Source organism: Alligator mississippiensis, chromosome 12, assembly GCF_030867095.1.
Source record: "Alligator mississippiensis isolate rAllMis1 chromosome 12, rAllMis1, whole genome shotgun sequence".
NCBI classification, from domain to species: domain Eukaryota; kingdom Metazoa; phylum Chordata; order Crocodylia; family Alligatoridae; genus Alligator; species Alligator mississippiensis.
In genome coordinates, this window is record NC_081835.1 from 19,233,019 (window position 1) to 19,249,095 (window position 16,077).

At 41.0% G+C, this 16,077-nt stretch overlaps 1 protein-coding gene across 2 annotated transcripts in view; it reads left to right on the top strand.

Annotated features, from left to right (window-relative positions):
• The window catches only part of EEFSEC (eukaryotic elongation factor, selenocysteine-tRNA specific), a 200,667-nt gene that overhangs the window by 29,674 nt on the left and 154,916 nt on the right, over nucleotides 1-16,077 (top strand). The window contains exon 1 of one of the 2 annotated variants that reach the window (XM_059716050.1): nucleotides 6,414-6,482. The exons of the other annotated variant lie outside the window; for it this stretch is intronic. The gene's annotated coding sequence lies outside the window, so the exon portion shown is untranslated. Of the gene's footprint in view, nucleotides 1-6,413; nucleotides 6,483-16,077 lie in introns of those variants that run through there. 2 annotated transcript variants of the gene reach the window in all.

Consider the following 16,077-nt stretch of genomic DNA (forward strand, 5'->3'; position numbering starts at 1 on the left):
TTTAAAAGAATTTTATGTAATATGACTGGATTTTAAATGAACAGGAAGATGGTTCTGCATTTAAATTATGTGAGAACAAGATTTATGAAGCCTAGACCAAGATAAATGTTTCTCCAAGCTTTCTTTATATTCTGCTGAAATATTTTGAAAACCAACTGTTTATGCTCTCCCTGCAGTTCTTGAAACCCACACATGCCATCCTTGTGAAGTTGGAAGAGGAAGTGATTGTAAGCAGAAGTAATATTAATTTAATTACATATCAGTACCTAAGATAAGGGAAATGCAAATAATAAGCAGGGCATAAATATTGGCAAGCAAAAGAAGATTAAAAACAATTCTTTCACTTAAAAAAAAAGTTTCATGTGTCATTAGTAGTTCACATGTAGAAATTTATTTACAGCACAGTTAATTTGATGGCATTCCTTTTAATAGAGCGGTGCTGTGTTCAGACTGAAATAACATTTCATTTAAGTGTATTGTTTACAATGCATTTGTCACAATTTTAAGAAATCAGTAATAGGTTAATAAGTATATGTATTCATGAGTAAATTCAGTATGTGTTATAATACATGAAAATATCTGAACCTTTATGTATAACTACATTATATGTTTCATCTAAAGGGAGCCTTCAGAGCCCTCTTCATTTGTGTGTCTGTGTGTGTGTTGTGGGGTTGTTAAAATCAGGATTTAGCCCTTCTTTAAGAGGTTCTCCAACTTAATGACGGTGGGGGTGATTTTGTTGATTTCTACCTGACTGCATCATTAAACATTACAAGAGGGGAAATTAGGGCATTGGGTTGGTGTCTTTTTTTTTTTTTGTAAATCTTATTTTTGATGGAAAGGCAGTTCTGTCGCCAGCCAGTCCAGCATGCGTAGACTCTCCCCCCCACCATAAAACAATGAGCACATTCAGGCACAACTCGTGTTTTCAGTTATTAAAAAACGGAGCCGTCTGTCTCTGCCTGTGACTTTAATCTTTAAGCCTTTATTCCCTGTACCCCACCCCCTCTTTCTTCCCCCAACCTTTTGTTTGTGAAGTGCAGAGCTACAGGATACGTGGGCCCAGAGTTTCTGAATGTATCATACATTCCCCCGGCAATTACAGATGTTTATAACCCTGACTGATGTTATTTCAGTGTTGTGGATGGTGGAGAGAAATGTAGAGAACACTTTTTCACTTTGCCTCTAGCAGTCACTTTGGCTTTTTAAAATTCTTCGTTTTTACATAAACTCTTAATTATTTTTAGTCTTTTAAAACCCAGTTCTACTGCCCTCTGATCACAAAGATCTGAGCGCTATGTGTGGATCCTTCAGTGGTCTCTCCCAACTGTTCCTTGGGGACAACATATTTCATGTGGTTTTAAAAAGATGTGTAGTAGCGGGCTTTAATACAAAGCAGGGCTTCCCAATCTGGGGACTGTGACCTGGGGCTGGTCTGTTCCAAAGACATATTGGGCAGGCCGTGAGTTCTGTGTTAGCACTTAAGAGTTGAATTGAATGAAATTTTGTATTTCCAACTTTCAGATGGAAACTAGGTCCTCTCTATAGAGAAAAGTTTGGAAATCTTTTGTATACAAGAGTTTTGCCTCTGGTGATTAGCTTTTAAAATATTCTTAAGAGAATTCATATTTGACAGGCCAGGGCAAATACTCCCTGTTGCTTTGTGTGCGATCTGAATTCAGTTTCTGGTTCCTGTTTTCTGAACACTGAACTAATACAAGTTGCAAATGCTGCAGGGTCAGTGTATTTGAAGCCACGTCAGAGTGGAGAAGATGGTCCCCAACAGCAAATCCTTTGAATTAAGAGATTACATGGATGTGTTTCCATGGGGTCTCCATCCACTCCACTGAGGGAAGGGATCGTTGGTCTTGAGAGGGTGCGCTGGGTATAGAAGGGAGCAAAAATAAGACACTAAGAGAGACCTAGAGCCAACTTTTAGCGTTCTTGTAAAATTACTCTGCCAGGTACGTTTTGCACGTTTTGTACCACTTGCTTTGGTAGTTGAGTAAGGAGTAACACACCCTCATGTGGTATTTTTTCCTTTGTTGTAGCTGATGCAATGACACAAGTTATAATTCCCTAGGTTGAACTTTTGAGTAGGCAGGGGCAGAGTGAATGCAAAGTGACATATTTCTACTGCAGCTGCTCATTTGCTCGTTCATCTTTTTGGTCATGAAGCACTTTGCGCCATTCAGCATATGTTGAGGACTTGAAGAGTAGTTAATACCAAAGCTGTAAGGAGAGTGTTCTTGTCAGTTAATATACAAGTCCCTTGAAAACTTAGGTTTTAAAAAGATTTTCGTTTTATGATGTTTAATCACGTAGTTCTCTGAAGCACCCAGAGGGAGGCAATAGATACTGTGTAATACTACAGTTCACCTAAACAGGTTCATCAGTTTTTAAGTATCACATGTTTCTCTTCATCTTAAGATATTTGGGAGCTTATATTCTGAAATATTTGATATGGTCAAGTCTTCCGGGAGGTACGTACTGTGTTTTGTGTTGAAGTCAGTTGCTCAGGTACTGACCTGATAATATTGGGCATATGACAAAATAACTTAAAATCTGCTTGAAAATTTCACAAAAGTTTATGCAAAACTGAACAGAAAATACATGAAATTTGGTTGTGAACGGTGCTGTGTCCTATAGTTGTTCATAAGTGTAAAACAGGTGTTTGTGCTTTCCTCTCCCAGAGTCTCGATAGAAGAACTGCAGAGTTAAATAACAGGAGGCTTAAATGTACATACATGTACACAAACAGATCTTGAAGGCCTCTCTTTTATATTTGCATTGTTCATGAAAAACAAGATGTTAAGTAGAAACAGCCAAAATTACACCTTACTGGCAGAAGCATCTAACTGGTGGTTTGAGAGACTATGTGCAAACATCCTAGCTTTTCAGCCCATATCCTACTTCGTAGTTTCTAGAAAATGACGCTAGAAGCTATATCAAGATTGATGGGCCAACTTTTTCACTTACCTTAAAAGTGTCTCCCCATTCCCTCTCTGTTTCTTTTAATTGTCAATCATACAGAGCTTCAAGTTCATTTTACTTTGGGTTGAAGCCTTAAAACCCTATCTTGTTAGCATGGTAACCTTTTGACAGTCAAACAGAGACTTTAGAGGCTTTTATAGTTGTAAATGTAGGCTGGAGTCTTATCACTTCATGTGGTATCCACGACATTAGTACCAGAGCACTTCAGAACCTTTAATTTACCTTAACAACGTCTCTGTGATGTAGAGAGGTATTATCCCCACTTTATATAGAGTTAGCTGAGTCTAGAAATTAGGCAGCTGAACCAAGGTTATACAGGAAATCTGTAGCACAGCTAGGAATTAAACCATAATCTCAGGTACTCCAGTCTAATATCTTAACAGCAAAATGAACCATTCTTTCCCAGGTATGTCCTGATACTAGTCAAATATAATTTACTCTTTTTCTCTGTGTGCCCAGAGAGCAGGCATAACTCTGATATCAATCAAGGCCATAAAGTTTTTTAAATGTAGTCTTTTCCAATCTGTTTGTATTTCAGAAATAATTTATTTTTGGTTAGCTGTGTAAGACCCAAGCTAAAATGCCTACTTTTTTTGAAGCAGTGTACAGAAACATTTGGCTTTGATACCAAAACCAAATACATCCTAACATGAAGACTAAAGTTTGAGCTAATAGTTATCTTTCTGACTATTCAAGAAGCCATTCAGAGGGTCATAGGATAATTTTGGGACCCAGGATTTGGAGAGAAGGGGCAAGGCAAAAATGGAGAGTGCCTGTGAAATTGTAGATGGATACGAGTTGGTTTGTTTTTATCAGCCTGGCACCTAAAATCCCTAGTTAGTTATTGGCCATGACCTCGTTGTGCTAGGCACTGTACAAGCATAAAACGAGAAACTATTCCCTGCTCCATTGAGCTATCAGTGTAAGTAGCTGTTACAATTAATCTTACCTTAAAGAATGTGGAATTGATCGTTTTGCTTGGGCTTTGGTTGTCCAAGTCCCAAGTGTCTCGATTTCCGCCCCCCCCCCCCTTTCCTAGAGCATCTTGCATCCCAATAGATCTCATTGTCACACATTCTTTCCTGACATTCTGTTCAAAATTTGCTTTCCTTCATTTCATTCAATTGCTTCTAGTCGTATCTTCCTGTGTAACATTTTGCGCAATTTACCTCCTGCTTTTCTTAATGTCTACACTTCAGAGTATATACGTGGAGATTGAAAAAGTTAGTGTTTGCCATTCATGTCTGCTTGAATGTTTGTTTTTGGCTCTGAGCCTAGAGAAAAACAATGGCACCTCAAAGATCACTCTGTAGGTTCTTACTGATCTTTATATACCTCGCTATGATGATCATTGCTTAATTAAGTTATGTGAAGTTTTCCTTGTAAGTGAAACTTTTTATACCTAAAATCAGTTCTGTGCTTTTTCTTGAATTCTGTCCAGTTTGTCTCTCTTTAGTGGTATTGAGGTGCTCACAACCATAAACATAAGATTCATAGATTGTAGAGTTGGAAGGGACCACAATGGATCGTCATGTCCGATCCCCTGCCCCTGGCAGGAAAGAGGACCAAGGTCAGATGACCCCAGCCAGGTGACTATCTAGTCTCCTCTTGAAGACCTCCAAGCTAGGTGATAGCACCACCTCTCTTGGAAGCCCATTCCAGATCCTGGCCACCCTTACTGTGAAAAATTTCTTCCTAATATCTAACCTAAATCCACTCTCAACTAGTTTACACCCATTATTCCTAGTCACTCCCTGGGGCGCCTTAGTAAACAGCGCTTCCCCTATTCCCCATTGACTTCCCCTAATAAATTTATAGGCGGCCACAAGATCTCCCCTCAGCTGTCTCTTGTGAAGGCTGAAGAGATTCAGCTCTCTCAATCTCCCCCCGTAGGGTCTATCATGAAGGCCACTAATCATGCAAGTGGCCCTCCTCTGGACCCTCTCGAGATTCCCTGTGTCCCTCCTGAAGTGTGGCGCCCAAAACTGGACACAGTACTCCAACTGCGGCCTGACCAGTGCTGTATAGAGGGGGAGCATCACCTCCTTTGATCTATAAGTGTAGACAAGGCTGCCTTACCCTGAAAAATAGATTGTCCTCTTTTTGCCATATGACCTGAAGCCTCTGCTTTTCACATACCATGATCTCAGCGACAGTTTTTGCTGCTGGATTCCATTGCAAGATCTCATCTACTTTGCCATCCAAAAATATACATAAGATTTTTTTAGTCATTACAGGACAGACTAGCGATTCATTCATTCTGTCTCTGGTAATGGCCAGTGGTAGATGCTTCAAAGGATGGTAGGCACAAGAAACCTCTCACAACAAACAGGTGAATAAATACATAAATAAAATGCAGCTGTAAAATAACCAATCATATAAGTTTCTTTCTAACACCCATTAGTTTGTTTGGCTAATGTGCTGAAGTATGAGTGTGATTGCAGAACTTCATCCATTCAAACTAATGTAACTCTGGGTATCTAATGTTTTGAGAATCCTTCTAAGCTAGTGCCCTTGGTAATGGCTACCACCAGTGAATTCCATTGGTTAATTGTGTTGCATAAAAATTTTTGCCTTGAATGCTTTAAATTTATTTCCTTTCAGTTTCATTGATTGTCTCATGTTTTGCTAACTGGAATGCTTTATTGACCTTCTCTCTACCATGCACTGTTTTACATGTCTATGTATTTAGCATTGTCCCTATCATTATCTCTCTCTGTAAATTAAACAGTCCAATTCTTTTCCTATGAAAACATTTTGGACTCTCTAGTCATCTTTGTTTCCTGTTTCTTAAACCATTTCATTGCTGTCATATCTCTTTATCAGAATGACCAGGTCTGAGCACCATATTCTAATATTCCATTGGTTATATAGTCCAATGGTATAAAAGTGGTACATTCAAAATTTTCTAACCTGACTGTCACATAACCTAGTATTTTGTTCACTTTTTTGACTGTTACTAAAACCTTGAGTGGACATTTTCATTGTACTTTACATAAAGACAGCCATGTCTTTTAAAAAAAACAGTAAATTTAGAAATCAGAAAGATGCAGATGGTTCAGACTACCTCTTCCAACACTTCTTGACAGTGCTGACCTTCTTCCATCATCACCTTACCCATTTTTTTTAGCTTTGTTAGGGTCCTCTGAAGTTGCTCAGAAGCTTCTCTGATGACTAATTTTTTCCTTTGCAAAATATGCCACCTTGTTATTTACTACATTTTCCAGATAACGACATAAAAATTATGTAACAGCAAAAAATAGTGCATAAGTCTACCCTGACCTAAAATTATATTGGTGGAAATGTCTTTTTAAATCACTCCCTCATAAATATGCCACTCGACAACTGGAGCAGAGGAGAAAAGAAGTTATTAGGGAGTGACAACTTAAAAAACGTCCCTTTAGCTAGTTTGCAGCTATGTTAACTAAGAAGTGCTTCTTTCATAGCCGTTCATATTCCTGTTTACTTTGTCATCTGTACAAGAAACGGTAAGCAAAAAGCAATTGTCTTTGATTTCTGTTCTGTTTAGGTCAAAATTGTGGTTTGCAGTGTTAGCAGAATTCACGGGTGTTACCAGGTATTACCTGACTGGGGTTGTGATGAAACTGCTTCTGCTATGGACCCATTCCATTAGAAAATAAGATGTAGGAAGAAATTCTTTGTTAACTAAATAGGAAAGAGCAGACCCAAGAAAAAGAGATTTTCAGTTGTTTAAGAAAGCATTGTAAACACTGGGATATAAGCAAATTAAGCGGAACAGATAGTTTAAGATGATCTGTTGGTTCCTGACTTAACTTCTGTGCAAAATAACATTTAATTTTCAAGTTGTTTTATGTCAAAACCCTTTCCAAGTTAGTCACATAGGGGCAGGGCCTGAGCATACAGTCCATAGGTGGGAGTGTTTTGCTTGATAAGGACTGTAAGATTTGGCCCATATAATAGAATCCCCATGGAAATGAATAATATTATGCTATGCCTTATTTTTGACAGTGTTGAGGGAGAAGCAATGGGTTGTTTATCACTTTTGATAAAGCTGCACAGACAGCAGACATAACTTGAAAAATATTGAGTTTTATTTGCTTTTGACAAGCATGCAAGGTTGTTCTCAAGGGCCCTTGAATCTAAGCATTTGTACAAATATCCAGTTTCCTATTATTCAGAGTATTTGGTTTGTGTTACTAGAAAATTAGTGCCTCCTGTTCTTTGAGTCCCATTGATTAGAACGTCTAGTATAATTTTAGGATTTTTTGTGGTGTTCTGTTTTTCCTTTTAATTCACTGTTACAATTCTATTTTTGTGGGGACCACCACTTATTCTCTTCTCTGCTTTGAGAAAACTAAGACAGGATTCCTGTACAACTTGCAATGCACCAGCCAAGGCACTATAAACAAAACTGGGGAGAAAACTGGAGAACTGATATGGGACTAGGAAATGAAATGCGCTACAGCCAGTCTATATAGATCTGCCTTGATTTATCTTATCCAGCTTCACCTCCCTGCTCTTTCAGAACAGAATTTGAACTGCTTGCTGCTTCCACATATATTAAGTTTGTTCGGAGGTTTTTGGCATGCTGGTTTGGGGGCAGCTGTTGGCGGTGCCTCTATATGGTGGAATTTTTTCCTGTTGCTTTTAAATTGAACTATGACCCGCTCTGAATCCTTCAACCTCTCTTTTTATCCAGAAAAAAAGTCTAATTGTATCCTGAGCTCATTTATATGACTTGCCTCTATGTCCATACTTGGCAGCTTATTCCATATGCTAATTCCACCCTTTCCATGAAAGAATTCCAGTGAGCGTATGCTTAGATTTCATTCATTTTTTAGATGGCGACTTCTTTTCAAGAGCCCTTACTGAGCTGAACAGTTTCTCTGGTTTTCCTTCATCAGACTCCATAATTTTTCAACATCTGTTTGTGACTCATTAATCTCTTCAAATGAACATAATGGCAGCTGCCCGAGTCTTGCCATTTAGCTTTGCAATTGGCACTTCTTTTCTCTAGCATAAATTGCATCCTTTTTACAGAAAGACTCCTATCCCTGTGATAGGGAGGTGAAATAACAATAGGGTAGCATTACAATAAAAAGGGAAAGAAACCACTAGCTTGCAGAATGTAAACAGAAGAGATGGTAACTTCTGTGATTTAAATAACCTTTTCTCTTTCTCTTTGCATTTTTGTTGGACCTTGAGAATGCTCATATTTCTTCCTTTTACTCTTCCCTCTGTGCTGGCACCTAGACTTTGAAACTGAGCCCTCTAGGAGACAAGAGGGTTTTTTTAAATATAAAATAAATGTAATCCTTGGAAGATCCTTGGATATCAGGATGATGGAAGTCATATAAGTACTTAGGCAGGCCTCTGTGCATGGTGCTTCTTCTGGTTAGGAGAGATCAAATCCAGGAATCCTTGCTAATCACCATGGCTGCGATAACAGTCTGGACCCTAAATGCTTCTCTGGGTGACAGTAGTCACTGGGGCTTCAACAGTAATGTGCAAAGAGAAGTCAAGCATTTGGTTTAACTTTAGACCTTTGTTACAGGGCTAACTGCACTTTCCTCTCCTGGTCTCTCTGGGTCCATCCCCCTCTGTTGTCACATCTACTCTCTTTCCTCGCTTTTACCTGGACCAAGTTCAGACACCAACAATTCTTCCATTTTCAAGTCTGTGACCAGTGGCATGCTGTGATGACACAGCTTTTCTTAACCAGAGGACTAGATGTGTCATGGAAGGAAGAAAGTATTTAGAGAAAAAGGGTTTTAAAAAATCTGAAGATCTGTGTGTGAAGGTTTACCATCCTTCATGGTAATTTAGGAAGGCCTAACCTCTTCAGACACCCCTAGAGAATTGCCTGCGTCTCAGTCTGGTTCCTCTGAACCACAGCCTCCTGTCTTCAGAATGAGGGACCCTTTTTAAACTCCATCCAAGTTCTTTTGGTCTCTTGTATCCCTAGGCCTTTTCCTGTTTTAGTATTGTCCTTTAAGAGTCCTAGATTGTTGGTGGAATAGTGGTGTAACTTGAGCCAGTCTTTCCTTTCCTGCTTGTTTTTCTTGCTGCCTATTAAGCTAAACTAAATAAATATGTATTTAGGTTTAACATCACAGTAACCAGATCAATACCCATTTCCAAATCTATCCTGCCCAGACCATCATGGAATGATCATCAGAGCTTTGATTTGTTCTACTTCCAACTGGCCAGCCATTGTTACTGAGAGCCATGTGAAGTTAATCCTCCTCTGTGGACTTCAACATATGGCCTAGTCAATACAGACACTTCAGGCTTAGACAATGAGACTCCAGTTCTGAGGTTCAAACCTGTAACTAGGCTCCAAATTAGTAATAGGGTTTGTGTGCCCCTTAATTACCTTTCAGGCCTGAATTCTTTCAAAGGCAAGACTGTATTTTTCTACTTCCCAAATTTTGCAAGTGATTTTGCAAAAGCAGTACCAGCCCCTCTTGAGACGTACTCCCAACCTTGTAGCCATCTGCTCTTTCCAGAAAACAGCCCCCACCTACCCAGCTGCTCACATTTATGGTGTGCACGATTAAATACGATTGATAACTGTAGAATGAGAGAGATGGGGCAAGAGCAAAGCGTTTTTAGAGCAGCACTATACGCTGTAAAACATGTGACACCCTAAACTATCCACAGGTTGGTAGTTCTTGTGTGATGTATGAAACCTTTTGGGAAATAATGCATGTACAACCCTGAGGAGTGCTCTCACTGCTGGTGAGCAGATCATCTCTTTACTAGCCATCAGCCGATTGCTTGTAGTTCTTCTAGGCAGAAGCATAAACACCTCTTCCTCTGCCTATTTCTCATGCGTTTTGGCTACTAGGAAGCTTTTGACATGGAGTAAAGCAGCAGAAATAGGTCTCAGAATAAATCTGGATTGTGGGGGTTGGTACTTTACTTGGGTGGGTGGGTGGGTTTAAGGCTCTATATTAGAAGTCAGCTCTTGCACCAGGCAGTTTCTGTCTGACCAGGAACAGTTTGGGTATATTTATGTTTTTATAAGTTGCGTATGCCTCTGTAGAGAAATATGGTGCATCCTTTGGATTTCTGGTCCATTGCCAACATGACCCTCAGTCTTGTAACACTGGTGCCTTTGGTGGTCTAGAAACATTATGTAAATCAGTTTTGGAGTATAAGGCTGTCATGCAGTTCCCTGTGTGTGCTTCCAACTGCTGAAACCATCCATCTGGAGTGGCATGCCTGGAAACGACTGGCGGGATACTTGAACTTTGGTGAGAGTTCCTGTCCTTTTCAAAGTGTTGTCTAATCAAAGCTCTGGCATCCGTTTTGATAAATGATTTGCATTGCTTTACAGAGGGTTTCTTCATGTGTAATTCATGCACACCAGCGCCCCCTCCCCCTCCTGTTAGTGTTGGATTTTGAAAGAGCCCATATCCTGTAGAACATCTCTCTCACCCACCCTCCCAGCTCCCCCAAGGTACCTACCAAAATCCTGTATAGCTTGTAGCATCTCCCAAGGTGTTACTGTATATGAAAGCAGAGAATAATTTAGTTGTTTCTGAATATGAATTCTTAGCAAAAAAAAAAAGGGGGGGGGGAGTGGGGAGAGGCATGGGGGGGAGAAGTTTAATACTCGCTGCATGAAATAGACAATATTTCCTGAAACAGGAGATACTAACCTCAAAGAATTTAAAATAAAACATCCATTTTATTTTTTTTTAAAGGGGGACTAGGAAAGGAAAAAAAAATAGCAGAATAGTCAGTCTTTTTATCCAAAGTGCAGATGAAATTGATTAAACCTTAAAAACTCGCCTCAGTCCACCCGGTTTATTAATTGAAGAATTTCCTCTTCCCCAGAATGGGAAGTGCACATTAAAACAGAGCTTTGCCCCTGAGTAGCAATGATAACTTGAGAACGGCACATTTTCTACAATCCTATTTTCTCTTCTGCACTAGAGGAAATCCTAACATGGTAAAAAGCATAATAAAAAAAAAAGTATGTTTAAGGAAGTCCTCTTTCATTTCCTTGTAAAGCATGAAATCAAATTATAGCCCATGGCCCACAATTATTTTATTTCTACATTTCAAATTCCATTTTCTGCTTCCTTTCACTGCCTGTGAACAGGACTTGTACTGTTTGTGCAAAGTCAGCTAAAAAGATTACCACAAACAGAAACAGGACACAGTAGCATAAAGAAGCAAGGAGTCAGAATCCCATGCTTATGTTCAGCGCTCGGGTGGCATGCAAAACCTCTTCACTAATTCACACTGGAACCCAACCCTATTTCCCTTTTCCTTCACTAGTGCAGATTTTACTGTATTTAGAGCCAAGACAACCACATTTTTACATTGATAATGATTGGGGGGAAAATCTCTTGATCTGATGCAATTCTAAGCCCTGGTTGCCAAAAAAAAAGCCCTTTTAATTTTCTTGTTCTGTATTTGATAGGAAAGAAATAGCATATTTTCTTCAAAAGAAAATGCAATTTGGTTTGCCTTCCAGCCCTGCTAAAACTGCAAGTCAGATTAGTGTCTATAAAAGTGGTTCTCAACCTGTTTAGACTCGAATCACCTCTCATCTGACTTGGATAGGCACCCCTAGGATAACGCCACCTCTTATTTAACACTCATTTTTTACTACAGAAAAATAATACAGCAATTTCTATGACACACAGAACTCAGAAAGACCACAACAGGACAGGATTATATTAACACTGTGGGTTCCTATTTGAAATCCTAGGTTTATCCTGTGAACCTGATTTGCACACCTAACAGTGCTAACATTGGGAGGCACCCCATGGCATCCTCGAAAGGATCGCAGTGCACCTCAGGGTGCTGCGACACCCTGGTTGAGAATCACTGGTTTAGAGTTTATAATTTGATTGTTCTGATGATGTATATTCTGTACTTAAGACAATGACAGCAGGCTCTTGGAGCTGATTTAGGAAGATGAGAGAGATTTCTGGACTTAGCTCTGCCCTTTCTTGCCTCTTATAAATCACAGTACAACTGAAATGTACTTTCTTTAGTTCCTGTTTCTGCAATTAGCTATGAATGGGTGAAAAACTATACCTGTACAAAGCCCCCTTGACTTCTTTGGAGGCGCCTTAGTTTACCAACATGCAACAGATTGCCTGGTCAGGGCCCTAATTGCTGAATTTGTTTATATGTAGCTCTATAATAACCTTGGATGAGCCAGGGTTGGAATTGGTTCATAGGAGATGGGGATTCCCTCCTTGTTGTAATAGGTTGTCCTATAAAGCATGATTACATATGTTTTCTGCACATTAAAGAACGCACACCTATAATAGATTGGGCCACGTCTTCACAAAACATTCTACCCCAGAGCCATGCACAAGAAACCTGGGATGACTTCTACTGTAGCACCTTAATTTAGGATTGCAAAACAATACCATCCAGGAATTGTAGGGACTGGACTTCAGCCTTCTGCTTTGTTATGGTGCATAAAATCAGCTATTTATTGCCTTGTTATAGCAGTGTTGAACTCACAATCCTGTGTATCAATTATTTAAAACCTTATTAGCTTTCAATGTGTTTTTGTGGGGGTTGAGTTGTACTGGTATCAAGGGGAAGCAACAATTATTTCTTTTTCTACTTCTGTTACTTGAAGCGTACAGAATTTTGGATAAGGTCTCCTTTTCATTATAAGGAAAAAATCCAAAGAAACAAATTGGTAGAAATGCAGGAAGAGTGGAATTCAGTTGTTTTTAAGATTCCTTACTGCTCTAAAAAATAATAAAACTCAATGCAGATATTTTGGGAACATCAATATCCTTTTCAAGGTACATTGCATTTTTGGCTTTCTAACCTTGATGCTGTGTCTCAAGAGCCAGACTGGGTATCAGCAGAAAGTAGTCTCTGTCTGATATAGGCTTAAGCACATCTTCCAACAGCTCAGCTAGTGGAAACTTTATTTTGGCTTGCTTAGTATTGCTGCTCTCTACAGATCATAAGATGCTTGGTTAAGTTGCTGACATGATATAAAACCTTAAATAAGAATCCTATGTTGGATAGTAGATAAACTGCATAAATAAGTGACATGATCAGATGATGGAGGAAGCTCACTGGTGAAGTTGATTTTTGGCACCAACTAAACAGATGCACAGCCTCCTAACATGAGGGCTTTGTTAGGCTAGTCTTAAATTGTGCTATCCATGTCAATTAGATTCACCAGAACTTAGCCTACAGCAGCTTGGCAGGGTGCATTCTTGAAATTAATTGCTAAAGAAGCTCAGTTGTGGTTAGATGGAGGATCCCAAGTCACTCAAGTGCAATTACATACTTTTAGTAAAAAGTTCAAGTAAACAAAGCATCTGTGATCATACGGAGGCTAGAAAATTAAAACAAGAACAACCAGCAGTCTTATTGAAGTAGGCAGCAGAGGTCACTGTTTCATGATATAATAGATGGTCACCATCCTGATTATTTTTCCCTCCCCAATGGCAATATTTCATAGATTTCATAGACATTAGGGCTGGAAGGGACCTCGGAAGATCATTAAGTCCAGCCCCCTGCCATAGGGGCAGGAAGTCAGCTGGGGTCACAGGATCCCAGCAAGATAAATGGCCAATTGACCCTTAAAGGAATTCAGAGTAGGTGTTTGCACCACCTGTGGTGGCAGTCTGTTCGAGGTCTTGAGGGCTCAGACTGTAAAGAAGTTCTTCCTCATGTCCAGCCTGAAACGGTCTTGGAGAAGTTTGTGACTGTTTGACCTTGTCATCCCATGTGGCACTCTGGTGAACAGGCATTCACCCAGATCCCGATGTACACCCCTTATATACTTATAGGCAGCCACCAGGTCCCCCCTGAGCCTGTGCTTTTCCAGATTGAAGAGTCCCGTAGCTCTCAGCCTCTCCTCATAAGGCCTGTTCTCTTGCCCTCTGATCTTGCGTGTGGCTCTCCTCTGGACTCTCTCAAGCTTCTCCACATCCCTTTTAAATTGTGAAGCACAGAACTGGTTACAGTACTCGAGCTGTGTCCTCACCAAGGCTGAGTACAGCAGGAGGATAACATCCTAGGATTTGCTAGAGAAGCATCTATGGATGCAAGCCAGTGTTTTGCTTGCTTTACCAGCTGCAACATCACATTGGTGGCTCATATTCATCTTGTGGTCAATCATGACCCCCAAGTTCATTTTGGCTGTGGTGCTAGCAAGTGTAGCACTGCTGAACCTATAAGCATGCTGTGGGTTTTTCTTCCCAAGGTGGAGTACCTTGCATTTTTTGGAGTTGAAGGCCATCAGGTTTTCATCCACCCATTTTCTGAGCCTGCCAGGGTTGGCCTGGATCACCATCCTGTCCTCGGGTATGGATGCTTTACCCCAAAGATTGGTGTCATCAGTGAACTTGGCCAGTCCGCTTCTGACACCAGTGTCCATATCATTAATGAAGATGTTGAAAAGGCTAGGCCCAAGGATGGAGCCTTGGGGGACCCCACTGGTCATGGCACACCACATGATTGACTTCTGTCCGACCTTGAAGCCAATTCCCCAGCCAGTGGACTGTGATGTAGCCGAGTCCGCATTTGGTCAGTTTTTCTATAAGATGATCGTGGGATACCAGATTGAAAGCTGAGATATATGACGTCAATCTCTTCTCCCTTGACCAGGTGATATGTTACCTGGTCATAGAAGGAGATGAGATTGGTCAGGCAAGATCTACCCACAACAAACCCGTGCTGGCTATCCCTCAAGAAGTTGCCTTCAGCCAGTTTGTCAAGAATGGTCTCTTTGATGATTTTCTTCAAGATCTTCCCAGAGTTGGAGGTTAGGCTGATGGGCCTGTAGTTCCCCGGGTCTACTTTTCTCCCTTTCTTGAAGATAGGCACCACATTGGCCTTCTTCCAATCCTCAGGCACTTCACCTGAGTGCCATGAGTTCTTGAAGATCTGTGCCAGTGGCTAAGCTATGATGCTTGCCAGCTCCTTAAGTACCCTGGGGTGTAAGCTGTCTGGGCCAGCTGACTTGAAAGGTGTCCAGCCTCTCAAGGTGTTCCTTCACATGGTCAACATTGATGGCGGGTAACAGTTCTCCCTCACCCTGGCCGTCCCATACCGTATTGAGCAGGGCCGTCCCTTGGGGCTGGTGAAAAAGTTCCTGTTGAGCAGGTTGGCTTTTTCCTGGGCGTCAATTGTCATTTGACCCATATGGTTTAGCAGGGGTTCAATGTTATCCTTGCTTTTCCTCTGGCTCCCCACATCTAAAAAAGGACTTTTTATTGTCCTTCATATGTGTAGCCAGTTGGAGTTCAGTCACAGCCTTGGCTTTCTTGGTTCACTCCCCATAGGCCTGGACCAGTGCAGAGTACTCCTCCTTTGGTGTGGATCCATCCTTTATAGGCCTTTCTTTTTAGATGCAGGAGGTCCACTAGTTCCCCGAAGAGCCTAGGGGTCTGCTGTGCCCTTTTGCTGCCTTTCCTATGAGGTGGGATAGACACTGCTTGTGCTTTCAGGAGCACTCCCTTGAGGAGCAACCACTCTTCCTGAATCCCTCTCCCTCCCCCTCCTTGGGTCGTGATCCCTTAGGGCCTCACCAGCAAGCCTCCTGAGCTTGTCAAAGTCAGCTTTCCTGAAGCCGAGGACTTCTGCTTTGCTGACTGACTTGCCTGCTTTACAGCGGATGGTGAAGATGATCAGTTCATGGTCACTGTCTCCCAGCTGCCCTTTGGTTGTTAGGTCACTGATTAAGTCATCCCCCGTTGCCAGTACCAGGTTGAGCAGCGCTTTGCCTCTTGTCAGTCCATAGACTTCTTGAGTCAGATAGCTCATCCACACACATGAGGAAGCTTTGCGACCATTTGCATGTCATCGAGTATGCTCACTGGAATGCATTATTTATACTGTTACTCTATTGCCCACTTCTTGGGAGGATCTCCTCCTTGCCCTCCCCACTCCCCTATTTGGATATCCACTTCCCACTTCCTTATGGTTCCTGCTTGCAACAGGGTTACCTTCCCGGGCAAGTCTCCGCTTCTGGTCTTCCCCTGTCTTTGGGCAGTCTGCCCGCTCCACTTTCCTGCTATGTCTTAATGAAAATAAAGTTCAGCTGTTATTTGAGTGAGAAACTACCTTTTGTATGCCCTGATGACTAGGGCC